The sequence below is a fragment of the Pleurodeles waltl genome, chromosome 7 (assembly GCF_031143425.1).
Source record: "Pleurodeles waltl isolate 20211129_DDA chromosome 7, aPleWal1.hap1.20221129, whole genome shotgun sequence".
Lineage (NCBI taxonomy): Eukaryota > Metazoa > Chordata > Amphibia > Caudata > Salamandridae > Pleurodeles > Pleurodeles waltl.
Window position 1 is genome coordinate 13,910,126 of NC_090446.1, and position 8,218 is coordinate 13,918,343.

Genomic DNA, 8,218 nt, shown 5'->3' on the forward strand with positions numbered 1-8,218 from the left:
CCCCACTTACTGTACCTATTCTCTGTTTATTTTCCACGCTCCCCGCGAGGTACGGGAAGCAAGAAGAGAAGCAGACGAGCCAAGGAAAACAACTGAGTCAAGAATCCTACAGCTTACCTAATTACCACAACTTACTCTCTATCACTTATCATTTATACTGTTTCAAGAACAATAAAAGACAGTTCTCTGAAACCAAAACACTGAAGTTCGAGTCTTAAATCTGCCATCATCGTACAGGTACATATTTTCTGTAGTGGCAAATTTCTGTTCATCATCAAGATGTGTGGTTTCACACTACACCAGTTTAGTTAGTCTGGGTCGTGGCATGTTTCCAGCAATACAGGCACCTGCTCAGATTATTGTTTTCAGCACCCAGGGGTCATCCTCACTGCATGATGGAGTGGTGGCTGCCTTCTGTGGATGTGTTGTCAATGTGCAGGGTGGTGGTGCTACCGGCATACGCCTGGGTACTGTTGGGACAGTTGCAATGACTTGTGTGCTGTGAGGTGCAGCACACGTGTGTTTGGGCAATAAGGCAAGGCAGTTGCAAGGTGTTATTGTAAGGGACAGCATCATGATGTGACCCCAGATACGCAATGACGGACTACCTAGTCTCTGAAGTCTCAGTCATGTTGGTAGGGTTAATGTGACTATATGCCAGGGATGTTGTGATGACAAAACCAGAGGCACAGTCATTATACATGACATCCATCCCATAGCATATGTACATGTAGGTGTTTAGGCCTCGTGATTGACATATGTCCAGGCTGTGTATGTTTAAAGGTTCATGGCACTACCAAGGCGTAGGTACATGTGTAGCTTACGTCAGCATGGTGCAACTTGCTTAATGAGCAATGTGTCCCTCTGTGCTCCTTTGACATGCATTGTGTGATTCCTATGTGCCTCCCCCTTCTTGCACTTGACAATTTGATATTAAGTTCCCCCATGCAATTTACCCAGCATTTGTGGAGTTTCCTGGTAGTCTGTGATGCCCTGTCCTGTAATTCCAATGGCCAGTTCCTCCGGGATTACCGCTGCAACCATCTCCTCCATCTCGTCCAAGTCCTCTTGTGGTGCTGGACTGCAACCTCCAGTTTGCAGTGCTGCCTTCTTGTTCCTTGCCATTTTTTCCTTTGTCCTTTGCTTACAATCAGCGTTTCTTGCACTCTGTTACAGTTGTCCTCACCTCTACCACACTGTTAATCTTGTTTACTATCTGCTGACAAATTGCCTCTCTCCTGCCAATTGGAAGTTTTGAGGTGATGAAGAGTTGATTTTGTTGCTCCGTCACCTCTCTCACCAGTATTTCATGCTCCTCCACAATGAAACAACACTTTCTCTTTTTCTTCTCCCTCCCTGGGTCTTGTCTGTGTCCTCCCGGCTGGTTCCTGGTTGATTAGGGTCCCCCTGGCTCCATTTTGCCTCTCCTTTGCACTGTTTTCTCTGTTAGCGTCTGCATTTGGTGCTAATGCGGGTAAAAATGGTGCATTTCTGTTTTGCGACATGTTTACGGGTCGTAAAACGGGTTAGAGTAATTTTTCTAGCGTTAGCGTAATTTTGCCTTATGACAAGGTGCAATGGTTAACGTAATTTTTTTTTACTCTAACCTAAAAAATGGCGCTAGTCAGTGCTAAACTTTTTGACGCAGCGTCAAAAAGTATAAATCTGGGCCCAAGTTTTCAGTGACTAAAGTAGTACTGGCACCTGTGTCCCTGTAGGCCTGGGCCTCAACATCATTTTTCTGAATGTGGTGCTAAGATGGCAAGGCCAGTGCCACCAGGTGAGACAGAAACTGTCTTGGGGATTTCTACACCTACCCCAGTTTCTATTATGGACCCAAATGTAAACCCAACTACACCTTTGCTTTGACTATTGCCAGTAGTCCCACCGTTATTACTACTACTACTAGGGACACTAGAAGTGGAAGTGGATGTAGTAGTTGTAGTAGGTTCAGGGGCTTTACCCGGGCAGGACTTGTCCCCTGGCCTACGGCCTGTATTTCTGCACACATAGCACCAAGGCTTTTAAGTGTGTGCAGAAGAGGATGAAGAAGAAGTTTTATTCCCACCCCCAGAGGAATTATGTGGACCTGATGAGGAGTCTTTACTTTTGTGTTTGTCCCCACTCTTGTCCCAAGACTTATCACCTTCTTTCTTCTTGTCCTTGACATCCCCTGTATGAGCTTTTCTGGTCACTCTTGTTCTGACCCATTTGTCTGCCTTCTTTCCCAATTCTTGGGGAGAAGTCAGATCTGAGATTACCAAGTATTAGTACAATAAGTCAGACACACAGTTATTCAAAATATGCTCTTTTAACAGAAGATTAAACAAGCCCTCATAGGCAGTTACTTTGCTGCCATGTAACCAGTCTTCTAAAGCTTTGACAGAACAATCCACAAAGTCAAGTTAATCCTGTGAGGCCTCTTTTCTCATTTCCCTGAACTTGATTCTATATTGTTCAGTGGTGAGGCCAAAACCATCTAAGAGTATAGTACTAAGAACACTGTAGTTGTCTGAGTCTTCTTCTCTGGCAGTGAGAAGGCTATCCCTCCCATTATCAGAGAATGACAACCACAGAATAGCAGCCCACTGCTATTGAGGGACCCTCTGAACTTAACAGGCCCTTTCAAGTGCAGCAAACCATTTATAGATGTCTCTCCCCACCTTGTATGGGTGAACAATTGTGTGTAAGTTCCTGGAATCGATGGAGTCCTCCTCCCTGACTCTATAATCCCTAAAACTGCTGCTGCTGCCACCACAAGGAAATAACACCAACCCCTGCCTTTCCCTTTCCATTGCCAAGGCTTCCCTATCTAGGGCTAGCTGTTGCAGCCTCAGCTGGGCCTCCTCTAGTCTCAGTTTCCTGAGCTCCCTATTTGTGGCGTCATCTCCTGGAGTTGTGCAAATGGATCCCTCAGACACTGCGGTGATATGGGAATGGGCAGAGTTGGATCTTTCCCTAGCTTTTGTGACCGTAGTGACTCGACCTCTGGGTGTGAAGGGAGCCCTAACTGAGTGACTACCCCTCCCACTCCCAGCTATACTAGTGGGTCTGCTAGGAGGAAAATCTTTTGAAGAGCCCTCCCCTGAACCTAAAGGATGATTCTCTGATTCTTTGTGGTCAGAATCTCCCTCCACCTCCTCCTCCTGGTCACCAGTATGCTCTTGGTCATCTTGGAGAAGGAGGCTCAAAAGGAAACTCTTGTTTGGGTTCTTCCCCACATCTAATTTGCTCTCTGTACAAAGCCCCTTCAATTATGTGAAGGTCATGCCCTCATAGGGAGTACCCATTACCTCAGAGCTTAGGCCCAGCAGTAGACATGATGTGTGTGTTAGGGTGGTGTAGGGAGAACCTAATATCTAGTCTTTAAGAACGAAAGGTAAGAGCCTAAATAAATAAAGCATTCTGAATGGCCTAGGAGTATTTTTCCCTTGGGCCTCCCTGTTTCCCTTGGAGTGTACTAATGCAGGAGCGAGTGCTCCAATTGGCTAGCCACAACATGACAGAAAATGTTGTGACAGCCATTACAGGACTCGTGGACTTAGTCCGCAGTCCAGAGATTGTTTTTTCAAAAATATTTAAGGGGAAGGGTAGGGATTCCCTGTATCCCCTGTCCATGTGAAGGGGTCCCCACCGGTGCCAAAATAAAAGAAAACTGGTTTGTTTTGCTGTGATGTTGTGAGACTCTTCCTGGATGTGTGCAGAATCACAGCAATAACAAAAAATGTTAGTCAGCATTGTTTTTTCAAAGAATTATTATTATTATTATGACCCCTGGGCAGGCCAGGCCCTGGGGGTGGTAATTTTTAAATATTTGGGGAGAAGGGATTTGAGTGGACCACCTAATCAATCACTCTTGGGCCCCTCGTACCCCAGCCCTGAGGTTAAATTCAAATTGAAGTTGAGGGGGGCACGACCGCCAGCATGGAGGTCCTGGGACCCCCAAACTTATAATGAGCCCCCAAGTGTCACCATTAAGTAATTATAGTTGCACAATCCACATGCAATTTCCGTAGACTTTTTTAAAAGGTCTCCAGCCCAAACTGCTGAATTGAATGATACCAAATTTAGAAGGAAGTGAGGCGGAGGCATTGCCATCATAGACAAGGACTCCCTCTACTGCTCTACCTCAGACGACACAACCCAGATCATGGAACACCTCAACTTCTAGATCAAAACTACGATTAGAGAAGCCCTTGTCTACAAACCCCGGGCCCCCACCACAGCTTCTGCAACTCCTTCCTGGACTTCATTGCTCCCCTGGCTATCGACTCCAACCACTGCATCTTCCTGGAGAACCTCAACTTCCACCTAGAGGACCCAGAAGACTCTTACTCTGCCTCCCTCCTTGGGAACATGAGCATCATTGGCCTCTCTGAACTCGTCAATGACCCCACACACAATGCAGGACACACTCTGTACCCCATCTTCTCCAACAGTGACAGAACCAAGTTCTCCCACACTGCTGAGGTAACATGGACTGACCACCACATCATCCTCTTCATCATTGAGGGACGGCCGGAAGCACCAATGAGACCACAAACTGTCCCACACCGCAACTGGAGCAGAATCACTGAAACAACCTGGATCTCTGCCCGCAAAGAAGCAAGACCCATCAACGTAGACACACTGGAACACCACGTTCAAAACTTTACCGAATGTATCGCCTCAGCTGATGAAACCTTAGCCCCATTAAAGTGATCCAATGAGAAGCCCACCAAGCAGGCCAAGTGGTTCATCCCGGAACTCCTAATCCTCAAACACCACTGCAAAAACGAAAGCGACACTGCACAGCAACAAGACCCCCACCAACCTTGATGCTTTCAGGACCCCCCTCAACAGGTACCACCACCATATTAGGGAGAAGTGCTAAACACCCGCATTGAGGCCAGAACCAACCACGACAGAATTATTTAGTATCATCAGAGAATTCTCCTGCCTATCTGCCACAGAGAACACTATCCACCCCTCCGAAGCCCTGTGCGAGACACTCTTGGACCACAAGCTCACCAAGACCTACAGCAACTTCGCCCCCCAGGCCACCGACCTCAACCACATCCGCACCCCAGCCCACACCTCCCCACCCTGCAGATCTCCAAATGGAAACAGCTCTCCACCGAAGACAGTATAGCCTTCATGACCTCCAACCATTCTGGATCCCCCACTGACCCGTGCCCTCACTGCTTCTACAATCTGGAAAAAGAAGCAATCGGAGCCTCCCTCACAGAAATCCTCAACGCCACCATCCCCGATGCCTGGAAGCATGCAGAGTTCAAGCCCCTCTTGCAGAAGCCCACAGCTTACCCTAACAAGCTCAATAACTACTGCCCTATCTCACTCCTCTCTTTCCCCGACAAAGTCTTAGAAATAGCCATCAATCGCCAGCTCATGGACTTCCTCGAAGGCAACAGCTTGCCCGACCCTTCCCAATCCTGCCCAACCACACTACCAAGACCTCCCTGATCGCAGCAACCAATGATATCAGACATCTTCTTGATCCAGGGGGAACAGCAGCCCTCATCCTCCTTGCCCTATCTGCAGCCTTCGGCACCGTCTCCCACTACACTCTCATCACCAGACTCCACAACACTGGCATCCAAGACAATGCACTCCACTGTATTATCTCCTTCCTTCCTGGCCGAATGCAGAGGATCCTCCTCCTCCCCTTCGTCTCCACACCCACAGACATAATCTGTAGAATTCTATAGGGCCCCTCCTTCAGCATCACCATCTTCAACACCTACATGACTCCACTGGCTGACATCGCACGCACCCACAGCATGAACATCATCTCCTACGCTGATGACAGCTTGTCCTATACCTCACCTACAACACCTCCACCACACAAAGGAACTTCCAAAACACCATGACTGAAATCGGCATCTGGATGAGGAGCAAGTGCCTCAAGCTCAATTTGGACAAGACAGAAATCCTCATCTTCGAGAACAAGCCCTCCTCCTGGGACAACACATGGTGGCCCACCGCCCTAGCAAACATGCATGCAGCATTATGCTGGACACTTAACTCACCATGAAACAACAGATCAACGCTGTCTCCTCTTCCTAGGTCCACATCCTCCACAGGATCTTCCAATTGATCCCATCACAGCCAGGAAGACAGTCACCCAGGCCCTCATCTCCAGCCGTCTCCATTATGGCAAGCATCTCTATGCCAGAACCTACAAAGAAGCTCCTGAACCACCTCCAGACCATTAAGAATGCAGCAGCCAAACTCATCCTTATCCTCCCCAGAAGAACCAGCTTCTCTCCCCACCTCAGGGCCCTCCACCAGCTCCACGTCCAGCAAAAGAGCCACTTCAAACTCCTCAGGCATGCGTACAAAGCCCTCCTCAACGCTGGACCTGCCTATAACAACAAACGCATCACACTCCACCAACCCACCAGAGAGCTCTGCTCTGCCACCCTCACTCCTTGCCTACGTCCCCCATATCAATCGGGATAGCTGCAGTGGCCGCTCGTTCTCCCACCTCACTGCCAAGTCCTGGAACAACCTCCCCTTCACCTGTGCACCTCCCCTTCTCTGGAAGACTTTAAAAGACAGCTCAAGACATAGCTTTTCAACTGCCATCACCAACTGACCAAGGCTTGCAGACTACCCCCACTGGCTGGAGACCCCCTGGGGTGACAAGTTTGTATTCTACAAATCTCTGTGATTGATTGATTGATGTAATATTTGAGGTAATTAGCAGCGTTATTTTTTGGTTGCCAGCACTGGGATCAAAAGTATACAGTTCTGGGACGTACTGATAACATTTAATAGAGTGGGTTTTTGTAACCATCTTTCTTGGCATATTACCCCCAATTTCTGCCTGATTGTCAGAGTGTTTTGACTGTGTCACTTGGATCCTGTTAGTCAGGACCCCAGTGCTTATGATTTGTCGCCTACATGCCAGTATGTTTTATTGTTTTGTCAGTATGCTTGACTGTGTCACTGGAGTCCTGCAAATCAGAACGCCAGTGCTTATGCTCTCTCTGTTTACAAATGTGTCACTATAGTCTAGTGACTACATATTTCACTCTCGATTGGCACACTGGACCCCCCTTATAAGTTCCTAGTATATGGTACCTAGGTACCCAAGGCATTGGGATTGCAGGAGATCCTTATGGGCTGCAGAATTTCTTTTGCTACCCTTAAGGAGCTCATACAAACACTTCTACAGGACTGCCGTTGCAGCCTGAGTGAAATAGTGTAAGCACTATTTCAGAGCCATTTTCACTGTACCAGGTCACTTATAAGTCACCTATATATCTAACCTTTAGACCCCAAAGGTTAGGTGCATAGTACCTGTGTGTGACGGCACACCTGCAATAGCAGAGGTGTCCCCACATCGTCCTTGTCTGTCACTGGTAGGAAGAAAACCCACCTGCAGATGCCCCACCCCCCCTCCATCCACGCCCCCTCTTCTGATCCCCCATACATGCACACTCACAGGCATGCACCAAGCATACACACACTGACTAACAAAGGCATACACACATTCATTCACGCATGCATCCATTCATTCTCGAACACATCCGTACACTCATTCACACTGAGACGCAGGCACACATTCACATTTCCATATATATACGCATTCTCAAACATGCATACACACTTGCAAACAACACTATACACACACATTCGCATTCACACACACACTCACACATTCATGCACCCCCCCCCACACACATAACACCCCCCACTCCCCTCCCCTGTTGGAAACCCAATTCACCTGCATCCAAGGGGTCTTCGGGCAGGGAACGGGACGGGGCGCTGCTACTGGCAGCAGCGCCCACCTGCAGACACTGCCAGGTCGTATTATTTTTCATAATACGGCTGGCGGCGGTCTACTGGCGTGTTGCTGCTGGTGTTAGCAGCGCCGCCTTAACACCATCCGCCTGTATGCCCGCAGATGGATTTCCGCCCTTCTTGTGGCAGAAATCCGGCTGTGGTTTTAATTTGGTGGACGGCAGTTAGCAGCGGCGACGGTGTTTTGGCTGCCGTCGCCACAGAGGTAGGTGGTATTTACTGCCCTTGACTTAGTTAGGGCCTTTGTCTTCTCACCGGTGGTTCACCTTTTGCACCTTCATCTGGGTTAGCAGCGGCTCCTGTTCTCTCTGGACTCTTCAGTGCTTCTTGGACTTGGTCCCCTTCTTCCACAGGTCTTCAGGTCCAGGAATCCATCGTTGGTCTCTTGCAGTCTCTTCTGGTTCTTGCA